At 33.9% G+C, this 15491-nt stretch overlaps 1 pseudogene; it reads left to right on the forward strand.

Moving 5' to 3' along the window:
* Positions 1 to 697: 697 nt before the first annotated feature.
* On the forward strand, positions 698 to 10461 carry LOC145066794 (8-hydroxygeraniol dehydrogenase-like; annotated as a pseudogene).
* Positions 10462 to 15491: the final 5030 nt, after the last annotated feature.

Raw genomic sequence — 15491 nt, forward strand, 5'->3', positions numbered from 1 at the left:
ATGATCCATTATTTATGTTAGTGTGTTCATTTCCTTCTATTTTCTGTTTTGTTTTTACGGTGGATACTTTTTTTTTTTTGTCAATTTCTTTATTTTTGGTGAGCACGTGTTCTTCTGCCTTTGTGTCACCGCTTTTTGAACCAATCAAATTCCGATTTGTGTAGGGGTTACTTTGTCTACCATGTTTAAGGGGTGTTTGGATAGGGAAAAAAGAGGGTGCTTATTACTTATTGCTTATTCCCACCACAATAAGATAAGTTTAAGTTTTTGGATAGGAATCATTAAAAATCAGCTTATTGTGGTAGGGATAAACTAAATAAGCTGATTTTAATAAGCATCCCCTTGTTTATTTGTTTATTGCTTATTGTTTATTTCCACCGCAAATAAGCTAATAAGCTATAATCTAATTTATCCAAACACCCCCTTAATCCCTATTTACCTGTCGTTCATTCTTTCGCCGTTTCAGATACATCTGCTTCTTCACACCCTCTGCTGCATATCTAAGCTTAAAAAATGGCGAAATCACCTAAGACAGAGTATCCCATCAAGGCTTACGATTATGTTGAAGTCAAATTCCGATTTGTGTAGGGGTTAGTTTGTCTACCATGTTTAATCCCTATCTACCTGCCGTTCCTTCTTTCACCACTTCACATACATCTGCTTCTTGACATCTCTACTGCATATCCAAGCTTCAAAAATGGCGAAATCACTAGAGACAGAGTGTCCCATCAAAACCTACAGTTATGCTGTGAGTGACACTTCTGGAACCTTCTCACCCCTCACCTTCTAGCGTTTCAAAGACTACAAATCCACGTGATTTTGTGTTTGTTTTATTATCTATAATTCGTTGCATGAATTTGATCAAGCAAGTACTGTTCTTTCCCTGTTTTACTTTGTTTCCATTAACAAGAATAGTTGCTTTGAAAGGTAAAGGTATTATGCGTGACATCATTTGTCATTGATTTGTTACAAAGCTACAAAGAATAAAGACGTAAGATTTAAAGTTCTTTATTACGGAATTTGTCATTCCGATCTTCATTTTGCGAAGAACGAATGGGGAGTGACTAGCTATCGAGTAGCTCCAGGGCATGGGCGGCTCAACCATTTTAGGGGCTCTAAGCAAGCCAAAAATTTGGGGCCCTTTGGTCTTTACTATACTCGAAAATTAAAAACAGATGAGATGAATATGTCGTAGAAAATAAAATCAGTAGAAGAATGCAATGTCGTTTCAATTTGATGAATGCAACGATCGTTGATTTATTCTTCCGCTTCATTTTGTGGTTACTGGATTGGATTTTTTAATGGACTAAACTTTTGGATTTTGGAAAATATGGGGCCCCTTAGAATTGGGGGCCCTAAGCCCTAGCTTAAAAAAACTCTACATAGAGCCGCCCTGCTCCAGGGTAGAAGTTCTATCATTCTTTTTCATTTACAGTGTTAGAACTTAGAACTACAATTTGAATTTCAAATTAAGGCATAAGATTGTGGGTGTCATCACAGACGTAGGAAGCAAAGTAGAGACATTCAAAGTTGGAGAAACAGTCGGTGTTGGATGCTTGGTGGGATCATGTAGATCATGTCAAAGTTGTTCTAACAATCTTGAACAATACCGCCCTAAGATGACCTTCACCTATGCTTTTCCTTATTCCGATGGCATAATCACATACGGTGGCTACTCTGATCACATGGTTGCTGATGAGCACTTTGTGTTGCATTAGCCAGACAATTTGCCACTTGATTCCGGTGCTCCATTGCTATGTGCTGGGATCACAACTTACAACCCCCTCAAACACTATGGACTAGACAAGCCTGATATGAAGATCAGCATAGTTGGTCTTGGTGGACTCGGTCATGTTGCAGTGAAGATAGCCAAGGCTTTTGGGGCAGAAGTTATGGTTTTTAGTACGACCCAGAGAAGAAGGAGGAAGCACTTGACACACTTAAAGCTAACCATTTCATTGTTAGCAAAGACTTGGACCAAATGCAGGTCAACAACACCCCTTCTACTTGGAACAAATTATTTGTTTTCTTTGGATTAATGGTTAATGTTTTGAATGTCCTCCAATGTGGATTGGGACCATTTATGAGCACTTTGCTCTCATACAATCACACAGGCCTATACTCGGAGTCTTAGCCAAGCCGAACCACGAAACCTTCAATCGCTTTGAATGTCGGCAACCACCAGACCAAAAACTCACTGATGCGCTTCCCTTTATGGCCCCTTCTGTTCTCCACTTTCATTGTTCTTGATGCAGACGAAATCGCTTGCACCGACATGTTTAGCCTGAAATCTCTTTATTTATAAAAATGATATCTTCTTCTTTACTATTTATAAAAATGAACAATTCAAAGGGCAAACACAACCTCTACTTTCACTGGAAAAGGTTTTGTCCTAAACAAACAAATCTGCTTTTCACCAAACAACCTTAGAATATTGTACAAGCTTGGTTTATTATAACAATAACTAAAAATTGTTTGTTAGAATGCATTACTAACTACATTTTCTTTATAGGGATTCCTGTGTTCTGGTGCAAGGTGCAATTAAGAGGCTGTTGGAGGTAAAATATTTATTGAAGGCATCAAATAAGTTGGGATATGGATCACAGATTCTTCATTCTTTTCGTTAATTGTTACCTGCAATCTTATGGATCAGGAATATTTCATTCACAGTAATTGATGAAAACGTCTTCCCAAGATAACATATAACACATATTATCTTTTTTCTATTTTGCACTCATGTTTCTAAAGATACACTTCGACTTGCTGACCTTACACTTTTTCTTCTTATTAGTGTCTCAATTTACTTTCATTTATGCGGCTTGATTGCCAACTATGTTCAACTGCTATTAATTATTATTATTATTATTATTATTATTATTATTATTAGGGCAAAGGAGAATTAGATATGGACACTCACTACAAGAATATAGTCCTATGCAGACGACACCTATCCAGACGACATATGTCGTCGGCAAAATTCAACCTATACCGATGACATGTCGTCGGTACAACGTTTTCAAACATTGACCATATGTCTTTGACCAGAAGAACTATGCTGACGACAAGTCGTCGGTATAGACTCGACGGGAAACATTAAAATATTGGCAGTATATCGAATATCTTTACAGACGACATGTCGTCTGGAAAAGGAACTAAAAAAATATTTTCGATTTATTTTAATTCGTTGTCGTAGAAAATCAAGACACCATCGTTTTTGTCATTCTACGCCGATGACATGTCGTTGGTATAGAGTGATTAAAAATTAATTTCATTTTATTTTTTTATCCGTGTTGTAGAAATTGAAAACGATGTTGTTTTGCCAGGCTATGCCGACGACATGTCGTCTGGAAAAGGTAGGACCGATCCGCGTGAAATACTTTTTTTATTTTATTTTATTTTTTAATGACATGAAGTAAAACGACGCCGTTTTCATTTACCTATAACGACAACATGTCGTCGGTATAGGTTTCCCTGTAACAAAACACCCTTTCAACGTTCATTTTGCAGTCGGGCCAACACCATTTCTCTCTCAAGTTCGTCGGCGATTGCAAGGCTTTTCCGGCAATCGAGTTCATCGGCGAGCTAAAGGTAAGGGTTTTGGTCCTTGATTGCTTCTTAATTTGTAATAGCTTGGTCCTTGATTTCTTCCGGTTTTGGAGCCCTAAATCACAACCCCTTATCACTGTTGGCCGGCAAGAAGGTTCACCACCGCCATAGAAAAGGACTTACGGCGATTGACCTATCTTCAATATTGATTTTGAGGTTAGTTTATTGAGTTTTTTTTTTTTTCTGCTTAAGCGACCGACGATCCAGTTTATGATTTTTTTTGTTCTTTTCAATACACCATGATATATATATGTATTTGTTTATGCACCATGATATTGACCTTTCTCAGATTTTTTTGGTTGATTGCTTATATATATATATATATATATATATATATATATATATATATATATATATATATATATATATATATATATATATATATATATATATTTTGTGAGGTATGAAAGTGTGTTTTGGCATGAAAAATAAAAATGAAGTTAGGCATGATTTGTTTATGCTCATTGTGGTGTATTGGCAAGAAAATGAAATTAAGAATGATGTTTGATTTTGTATTTAGATTTATACATTTGTATGAAATTGAAATTGGATGAAAATTGGAATTGTATGTTTGATTTTGATTTTGTATGATGTTTGATTTTGTATTTAGATATATACATTTGTATTGTATGTCTAAAATAAAATGAAAATTGGAATTGAATGTGTTGTGTACATGTATGCTTATGTGATATTTAGGTTTAATAGTTTGAGTGTATATAAGATGAAATGATAAAGTTCTTAATTGATAAGTTATAGTTTTTGTATTTGGATGCTATTGTTTGTATTGTAAAGTGCTTAACATGGGTTCAAAGTGCTTAATTTTGTTAGTGACTTAATGTCGGTCATTACGACTTTAGCTTAATTAGGTTATTAATAGCAACGTACTTTTAATAATTTTAAAATAATAAGTAAAGGTGAATTAATTTAAAAAAAAAATCAATAAAAATAAAATATTAAATTAATTGTAAAATCAAATTAAATTAGTTTTAAAATCAAATTAATAATAATTTTAAAATAAAATCATATTAATTATAAAATCAAATTAAATTAGTTTTAAAATCAAATTAATATTAATATTAAAATAAAATAAAATTAATTATAAAATCAAATTAAACAGTATATTTTTTAAACCAAAATATTATGTAATATAATATTAAAAGTACGATGCTATAATAGAAAATAAACAAAAGTATGATGTTATAATTAACAAAATTATGATACTTTTGTTAATTGATAAGTTATAGTTTTTGTATTTAGATGCTATTGTTTGTATTGTAAAGTGTTTAATATGGTTTCAAAGTGCTTAATTTTGTTAATGGCTTAATGTTGGTCATTACGACTTTAGCTTAATTAGGTTATTAATAGCAACGTACTTTTAATAATTTTAGATTAATTATAAATTAAAGTTGAATTAATATTTAAAAAAAATCAATAAAAATAAAGTATTAAATTAATTTTAAAATCAAATTAAATTAGTTTTAAAATCAAATTAATATTAATTTTAAAATAAAATCAAATTAATTATAAAATCAAATTAAACTAGTTTTAAAATCAAATTAATATTAATATTAAAATAAAATAAATTTAATTATAAAATCAAATTAATATGATTTTCTTATTAAAACACGTTGAATCGTTGATTTTTAGTTTAAGTTTCTTCTTTATAACCATTGTGAATACTCAATCCAATCCGTCTAATCTTTACTTCTCGAGTATATATATTTTATATAATTGTGAATACTCTATCCATTCTCGGGTATATATTTATTTATATAGCCCAAATACAATCTAACTTTCGATAACTATATATAATATAATTTTTAATTATGAAACAACAAGGTCGATAAGAGTTAGATTAGAGAGAACCGAATGTCTTCAAAATACTTGGAAGGTCTTAAAAACTTTATGAAGATTGATGAGAAACATGTCAACTCTAAAGGCAAAGTGCGTTGCCCATGCAAAACATGTGTGAATTCGTATCGACAAGTCTTGCCTATGGTTTATGCCCACTTACATGACATTGGGATTCTAGAAACATATACTACGTGGATTCATCACGGTGAGAAACATGTCAATTCTTTGGATTTAAGCTACAATTCGACTCCAAGAATAAACATGCCCACAAGTAATGAGATGTTTGATGTAATTGATGATGTTATGGCGGAACAAAATACAAATGAAGAAAATATAGATGAGGAGGGGCGAGGTATAAACCCGAAATTTGATGATTTGTTTGAGGAGCTCAATACTAAGTTATACCCTAAATGTAGCGATATGTCTGCCTTAAACTTTTTGGAAAAGTTATTGCATATTAAAGAGATCAATAGATGGACAAATAATTTGTTTGACCAACTTATAGAGTTACTAAGAGCTGCTTTCCCGAAGAGCAAGATTCCAACTTCACACTATGAAGCTAAAAAGAAGTTGAGAAAGATAGGGTTAGGATACCAATTGATCCACGCTTGCAAAAATGATTGTGCTTTATTTTGGAAGGAGAATAAGGAGAGTAGATGGGTGGACACAACTACAAAGGGGAAAAAAATACCACAAAAAGTGTTGCGGTACTTTCCTTTGACTCCAAGACTTCAACGAATGTATAGCTCCAGATTCATAGCTAAAGATATTAGTTGGCATAATACTGGACGCTCAATGGATGGTATGATGTATCATCCGGTTTGTACTAATCAACTATGATGAGGATGAGCTGAAAGGCTACATATCGTAAGTTTTGTGATCTATTAACTACTTTTTCAATAGTGTTATCATATCTTCAAACTATTCTAATTGTTTTGTCTCACATCCAGCGAATTCAAATCAGAATCACCAAAGTGATTTGAAAACAGAATTTCCTCCATGGTTCAAAAGAAAGGTAAATACCTTATATTTTAATTTATAATATAAAAATAATTTATATTATTACTTAAATGTACAATATTATATTTCCTTATAGATTTATCGCCTCGAAAGAGAATCGCCTTCGGACTATACTAACGAATTAAAGGCGTTGGCACATGGTCCGTTAGATGCAACTTCTTACACTGCCTGCATAGTAGATGGTGTTCGATTTGTTGTGCTTAGCCGTGATCTCCAACGTACTACTCAAAATAGTGGCATTCTTACATTAGGAGTAGACGGTAAACCATCTTTATTTCTTTCTGTTGCCAATCATGACAAGCTTCTTCCAGGTATTTTTTTTTTGTTATGTACTTATGTTACCTTAAAGCATCGGTGACTTTTGAATCTTTTGACATAAATAGTGTGCTAGAATCCAAATTTGCAACAGAAAAAAAAAAGAAAAAAAAAACTGTAACATCAACTCAACTTATATTTAGATAATAAAGCTATTATTTTAATGCTATAATAAAATCTAATAAATTTGTAAATGTATATAAATGCTTTTACATTATTGAATTGTCTGTAACTAAAAGTTATGTAGTATAATACAAGATTGATCATTTAGTCCCCTAATAATTAAGAAAATATCATTAATACGAATGAAATGAAACTTTCAAGCATTTTACATAATTCATGTCACATATTGCTATTATTTGTAGAGATAGTAAGTACAATGCTACTATTGATAAAAAAGACTTAAGTACGTTTTTTTTATTCTTTTTTTTTTTTTTTTTTGTAATTTGCCTGGTTGTCAATATTTTGTAAAACCTTTATTAAGATTTTCTTATTTTGTGTTTTGACAGATTGTGCAAAAGGGGAGAGCTTCTAAATCGGATATTATCCAGGTTAAGTAATTGAACGAATTAATTCTTAATTTGCACATGCGTTCTAACTTTTACACATTTATTGTTGTAGAGGTAGAAGATATATAGAACAGGATGCTAAATCAATTGTTATGCAAATACTAAATGCAACTTAATCTATTCATCTACAAGGAGTTGTACACCATGATTTAAAGTCAGAGGTATCCGTTGTATATACAATTACTTCTTTTTAATTTAATCTCATTTGGAACAATTAAATGATGGTTTTTAGTTTCATTTTAACACGATGATGCTTGGGTAGAACTTTCTTTTTAGTACAAAAGACGAAGATTCTCCAATGAAGGTTATAGATTTCGGTTTAGCCGATTTTGTTAGACCAAGTAAGTTACCTTTTTAATAAACTTCCTTTTTTTTAGATTATATTTATATATAAAAAAACATAAAAATATTTTTCCACTTTCCATGTGGCATTCTCTTATTGGTCATTTTATATGAATCATATAGTGGTGTGAATGCGAAAACAAATGCAGGTGAAGTAGGTTGCAAAGATTGTAACAGATTGTAGATATAGGAGTTATTCGAGCAAACCTATAAAGGAGGCCACTTGTATTCAGGTGGATGTGCAACTTTTGATCTTCCATTACATGTTTCCAAGGACATCCTTGGTGCTTTTGTTCACTCAGGTATACGTGTCATCATTTATGCAAAATTGAAGTATTGTGTTTATCAAACAAATAGATGTTTTTTTCTTTATATTATGGATGTAGGGATATGTACAGATATATGTGTATTGGATTTTTTTTTTTTTTTTTTTTCATATTATGGTTGTAGGGATATGTATAGATATATGTGTATTGGATTTTGTTTGTTCTACACTCTCTACTAGAAATCGTACTCATCTTACAACCGTAAAGAATGTGATTGTGTATTCTAGTGGATGTCTATGCATTTTTTAGATTAAGTGTTATTCAATTTGACTTTTGTATATGATCTTGTGTATGCAAACTGTATGTTGCTAGGTGTTTGCTGTAATGTATGTGACTATGTTTGATCGGTTTGTAATCATCTATGTATGTGACTATGTTTGATCGGTTTTATCTATATGATTGTCTGATTCAAATCCGACCCTCGAAAAGTAGTGATACTTCACTGGTTATAGGGGGTGTTTGGATAGGAAAAAAATAGGCTGCTTATTGCTTATTGCTTAATTCCACCGCAATATGTAAATTTAAGTGTTTGGATAAAAGTCTTTAAAATTCAGGTTATTGCGGTAAAAATAAGCTAAATAAGCTGATTTTAATAAGCAAATGGGGGATGCTTATTGCTTATTGATCATTTTACTCATATAAGCTGTTTTATAAACACTTCAAATGTTTATTGCTTATTGCTTATTCTCACCATAATAAGCTAATCCAAACACATTTTAAAAAAGTGTTTATTCCGACTACAATAAGCTAATAAACTAAAAACTATTTATCCAAACACCCTCATAATTACAATTATGATGGCAATAAAAATAGTTATTTATATATATATATATATATATATATATATATATATATATATATATATATATATATATATACCCGTCTAAAAGGTTAATTTGTATATACATTATGTATAAAAATGCTTTTTAATCTTAATGAATATGTTTTTATATTTAAATACGTATTAAAACGTTTGTTAAATGCATATAATAGTAATATTAATAATATTATTTATAAAAAAAATAATAATAGTAACAATAATAAAAGATTTCTGAAACGTTATATTATATATCTACTTTTACCATTGTTGTCATAAAAGCTTATATACCTCAGTGGAAAAGTTGCCTTTCTTTTTTCTTGTAGACCAAGGTTCGAGTCTTGCTAGATACGTTTTCCCTCTATACTCGATATCAATTTTTTCTCTTAAATAAAGAGGCTTGCGCTTATGTCGCTTGCCACGTCATCGAGATGAGCTACTCGGTGCCATATAAGCTTAGGGAGGGTGACCGGTTAAATGGCAAAAATAACAAGAAATGTGTAAATGTGCATAAATTAACCAAAAATCGTCATAGATATAAAACCGAAAATAAATACAAAACTTAAGGACTTTTATATACCTGACAATTTGATACACGATACGATTAACACAACACGAACACGATACGAGTTTTCAATGTACGTGTTTTCTAAATTCGTATTTCGTGTCAAACACGAATTTACCTGTTTAGACACGTATAAGACACGATACAAATTCGTGTTGACACGTGACACGTATATATACATATATACTTTAGGGTTAAATTTTATATTTATAATATATTAGGGACCAATTTCGTAAAAATCAATAATTAATTTATAGCACTAGCTTAAAAAAAGCCATTAGAAACGTGTTTATTCGTGTTTTCATGTAACACGGATAAAAAACGTGTCTATTCGTGTCGTCTCATGTGTCACACAAATTTTTTTACGTGTCGTGTTCATGTTTGATATCCCAAACACGTTTTATAATGCGTGTCGTGTTCGTGTTTAACAAATTCGTGTCGTGTAAATTCGTGTATGACACAAATACACGACACGCAACACGGATTGCCAGGTCTAGACTTTTATATCAAAAGGCCTTTGTAACTATATTGACTTCATACCTTCTTCTAAAAAATTTAGAGTAAATTACAAATGTAGAATACCCTTTACTATGGATTTTATGTATTGCTATTTTGGTACTTGTGGTTTAATTTTCTGTTGAATTTCGCTTTTAAAACCATTTAAAAAGGCAATTTTAAGGCTCCTCTGATATCTTTATGTTTTGTGTAGTATTAATGGGCTCCACCGCCCTACTACCAATAGTTCACACAATCAATATATTGTTACCGATGTAAATGGAAATGTTGTTGATCTTGTGTTAGACGATGAAATCGTGATGGAAGAGAACAATGGCGGAGCCAATAAGTGGCTGTCGGATGCTCTGCCCCTAACCTCTTTTAAACCTTTAGTCATATTATAAATAAAAATGGGTCCGTAAGTAACTTTTATCCCAAATCATTTAGATAATACTATTGAGCCCTAAATTGCAAAAATGGTCATGTGGTTTGTCGATTTCTATAGGTAAGGTCCAAAAAAAAAGTTTGCTAGCAAAAAACGTCCTTATTTGATGTTTGAGCTGTGGATTTGGTCTCTGCCTTTAACTGTCGTTAGAGACATTCCGTTTTCTTCCCCACGTGTCATGCACACGAGGGTATTTTTGTCTTTTCATTTATGCACACGTGTCATGCTCATCTATTACCGTGCATTTAACGATGCCCAAAAACATCAGACACTCCAGCTTCTTCCTCGTTCAATTTCTATTGAAGTTCGAACCCTAAGTCAACGATTTCGAACGTCAATAGAAATTGAACGAAGAAGAAGCTGGAGTGTCTGATGTTTTTGGGCATCATTAAATGCATAGGAATAGATGAGCATTCCCCCCATAAATGAAAAGACAAAAATACTCTCGTGTGCATGGCACGTGGGGAAGAAAACGGAATACCTCTAACGACAGTTAGATGCAGGGACCAAATCTGCAGCTTAAACATCAAATAAGGACATTTTTGCTAGCAAACTTTTTTTTGGATCTTATCCACAGAAATCGGCAAACCACAGGGACCATTTTTTTTCAAATTTGTCCCCTTCCAACTTCCATGTAGTTCAAGTAAAACAATTGACAAAACTGCAAATTTAGTCCTTGTGGTTTGCAAAAAACTTTGGATAGGGTCCAAAAAGTTTTCGACTTGCATGGAAGATCCAAAATCAAGGTTTTTCTTTGTTTTTGGTCCAAAAAAACTTGAAAAGACGGTTATACCCTTTTACTTTCTTTTTTATTTTTTTTTTCATTTTTTAAATACTATTTTAATTTAAAAAAAAAAGAAAAGAAAATAACTCTCTCTCTCTCTCTCTCTCTCTCTCTCTCTCTCTCTCTCTCTCCTTGTGAAAGTCAATTGGGTACCACCCAAGCACCCATAAACACCACCACCACAGCCTCCCTGTCGTTCTTGGAGTTGTGCCACCGAAAACCACCCAACTCCACCCCCCTTCTTCCTTGGATTACCAACCAACAGCCCCCACCACCTTATTTCGGTGGTTTCCGTTCACCACCATCCTCTTCCTGCCCTCCTTCTCGTCGAGCTTATTAGAAACGAAGCAACAAAAGCCGTCGAAGCAGCCCCTGCCACCACATCGTCGTTGTTGTGAACCACTGCCGTCAGTAGCCGCTGCTTCCGTCGATCACATCTCCAACCAACCTCGTCACCCCTTGCGACCCCTATAAGTCCGATTCTCAACCTTGTTATTATTGTTTTCCTATTCGATTAATCAAGAGGATTGATTGTTTAGTTCGTTCCTTACCTACGTCGTCTAATAGACGAGGGAGGTAGATGATACAGGAGCCCTAATATGAAAACCCCATTTGGATTTGGAAGATAGAAGGAGAAAGGTTGGAGGGAAGGAAGCAAAAAATCGGGTCACCCACACGTTCTCAGATCTGACGAAGGAAGAGTTCCTTTTAGGCCATGCGAATGCTAAGACGATCGATTCTAGGCGGAAGTCGAACAATGTGAAAAGGGATCGTCATTCTCCTCGTTCCGCTGATGCCTTGCCTGATTTCGTTGAATGGAGGACCATTGATGAGTCTATATGGATTTGGGGGAAAATCTAAACGGGGGTCAATTTGTAGCTGGGTTGGGTGGTTCCCGGTGGTACCCAGTTCACTTTCATAAGGAGAGAGAGAGAGAGAGTGAGAGAGAGAGAGAGAGAGTTATTTTCTTTTCTTTTTTTAAATTAAAATAGTATTTATAAAATGAAAAAAAATAAAAAAGAAAGTAAAAGGGTATAATCGTCTTTTCAAGTTTTTTTGGACCAAAAACACAGAAAAACCTTGATTTTGGATCTTCCATGCAAGTCGAAAACTTTTTGGACCCTATCCAAAGTTTTTTGCAAACCACAAGGACTAAATTTGCAGTTTTGTCAAAACAATTATTAGACAAAATTGCAAAAATGGGCCCTATGGTATGCATTTTTTTGGGGTTTTAGTCCAAACCTCAACTTTTTTGGATTGCGGTCCTTATGAGCTGGTTTGCTTATAGTTTTGGTCCCTCGAAAAACTCAAAAGACTAAAATACCCTTGAGGTATTTCTTTTTCATTTTTCCTTCATTTTTTTTATCTATTTTATAATTAAAAAAATTAGACAAAATTGCAAGAATGGTCCCTGTGGTATGTCAAAACTAGCAACTTTGGTCCAAAATGGGTTTGGCTCACAAGGATGGTCCAATAGTTTCGTTTTGTTGCGAGTTTAGTCCAAAAATTATAAAACTTCTTATAATGACGGATTTGCCCTTGGTATTTTCCCTTTTTTTAATTTTTTATTACAAAAATATAAAAAAAGAAAAAAAAAAAGAAAATCTCTTTCTCTCTCTCTCTCTCACTCACTCACTCACTCTCTCTCACTCACTCACTCTCTCTCTCTCTCTCTACAAAAAACACATCTTATTCATTCTGAGAAGAGGGTTTCGGTAAAGAGGGCGAATGAGGCTTCTCGTGAAGATGTTTCTGGCGAAGGTGCTTCCGGTGAAGAGGGTTCCGTCAACCGAGGCTTCTGGTGGATTATCGTCATCGTTGTTATCCTTCTTCCCAAACACTGATGGTTGTGGGGGTTTTCAGATCTGGTTCAATGTTGTTTTATCGTGGCGGCAAGATTAGGGTTTCGTTGGTTCGTGCTTATTTTCCTCCGACTGATACAATGGCGGCTAGATTAGGTTTTAGGGTAGCGGTTGTAATAGGGTTCTTATACCCAAATTTTTGCGAAGCCTGAGGTGTAACTGCCACCGTCACCTCCATACAGGCGATGATTCCGTGTATGTGGTGTCTTTGGCTCCAGTGATGTTTCAGGCGACGTTGAAGCCAAAACGGAAACGAGAAGGGTTTTTTTGGAGGTGCAATTCTACTGAAACAAGATCAGGTGCAGCTCTGCTTGTAATCATCTCATGTATTCCACACTCCAATTAATTGTTCTTGTTACAAATCTAATTGTTCTTCTGGGTTTAAAAATCTAGTTGTTCTTGATTTTAAAGTTGTAGATCAGGAAAAAAATATATTTGAATTCATCATACGGTGGTGGTAGTTCTTGAGTTTCATTTTGAAATTGTAGATGCAGATTTATATGATGGTGGTGGAAAAAATATGTTTGAATTCATCGGATGGTGTTGGTGGTGACCGGCGGTCATAATGGCAATGGCTATTGTTGGTGACCAACAGTGGTGGTAGCGATTGTACCCGTGACAGACGGTGGTGGTGATAACATATCAATAGTTATATGCTAGAGAGGGTAGAGGGGTGGGGTAGGGTAGGGATAGTGGTAGTATTATTTTGGTTTAATTATGTAAATTGTAAAATGTATTTATATAAATTAAAAAAACCAAAAGTAAGGGCAAAAATGGTAATTATAAAAAAGTTTAAATTGACTTGGACCAGAACCGCAACAAAAATGAAAAGTTTGGACTAAACTCGCAACAAAACGAAACTATTGGACCATCCCTGCGAGCCAAACCCATTTTGGACCAAAGTTGCTAGTTTTGACATAACACAGGGACCATTCTTGCAATTTTGTCAAAAATTAAAAACTCTCTCTCTCTCTCTCTCTCTCTCTCTCTCTCTCTCTCTAAACAAACAAGCCTTAAATCCCAAAATCCATTACACATCTCACTATATCACCCACGTTAAGAATTGGAACATCTCTTCTTCTCAAAATCGATCGATAGTCTCCATAATTTTTTTCACAATTGATAGACACCCACCTAGTGTAGCTTTCTGAATCAATTTCTGGTCTCCCTCCCCTATCATCTTCTTTGTTATGCATAGAGACCTCAGGTTAACCATAATATGAGAATAGGGCTTCTGATGATTTCTTGTACAAGAATAAGGAATAAATTCGATTCTTACCTATCAATCTGGAATCGTAAATCGATTTCTTCAACGTTCAATGTGTATGTATTCGAGAAACTGGAACAAAATCGATTTTGACCCATAAATCTGGAATAAAATGATTTTGACCAACACCCAAACCATTGTCTTTTTCTACCTTTTCCTGTGTTGGCTTTCCTGTGAATACTTAATTAATCAATAATGAGCAAAAACACTATCCCATAGAGTTATCAAAGGAGGTGGGAAATGGAAACGCCAATGGTGGGAGGTTTGGTTCAGCAGCAGTCAATCGATGGATGATTATATGGGGATAATTTAGGGCTATCGTTCCCTTTTCCTGTGGATAGCTGACTTCAGGCGATAACAGAGACGGACGATGAGGCAAATGTGCATAGGTAAATCAGAGAAGAAGATGAAGGTGTGGGGTGAAGCAAGGAGCGATGAAGGTGAATGGTTCGGCTGGGGAAGAATGGGGGTGGGGATCGTGTGTTGTTCTTCAACTTCTCATTCGATTTCTTCTGTTGTTCTTGAAGAGCAAACCCATAAATCTGCAACTCTTTCATCCCCAAATCAATAGTTTTAAAACCCTATCGCAGGTTTTAGGTGTAACTAACCAAAATCAAAATCAAATAGCATCCTCCTGGGTTGTCTTTTACTGTCTTTAAGGAAGAATTGCATTTCCAGGGTCGGATTGTGTGTGTGGGTCTGGTGGTGTGAGGAGGCTGTGAATACAATGAATGGGTAAGTGAAGTAGAGGGTTCGATGGTGTGGGTGGATTTAAATCCACAATGTTCAATCTCCGACAAGGTAAAATGCTTCTCCGGTCAACCAATTTTTAGTTCTCTTGTCACATAGAGAGAGAAGCACCGGAAGAATCTAAGCTCGTCTTTTGTTCATTACCAGTTAACTCATGTTATTGAAGAAGAACTTATGAAGGTATGGGTTCAACTTGGTTTAAAGAAAGGTGTATAGGATGGGAGAGAGAGAGAGAGAGAGAGAGGTCCTTTATTATTTTTTTAATTGTTAAAATAAATAAATAAATATTAAATTTTAAAAAAAATGAAAGTAAAATGAAAAATAAATATCCCAAGGGTATTGTTGGGATTAAAACCCTAATTGAGATTTGATGAAGAAGATGCGGAAAATAAGAACAACCACAAAATATGAAGATTATGTCGAACGATCACTCGATTTATTCAAACATGAGGAATATATTATATTACACTTTCA

This window comes from Lactuca serriola, chromosome 8 (assembly GCF_051521515.1).
Source record: "Lactuca serriola cultivar US96UC23 chromosome 8, Lser_US96UC23_V15, whole genome shotgun sequence".
Lineage (NCBI taxonomy): Eukaryota > Viridiplantae > Streptophyta > Magnoliopsida > Asterales > Asteraceae > Lactuca > Lactuca serriola.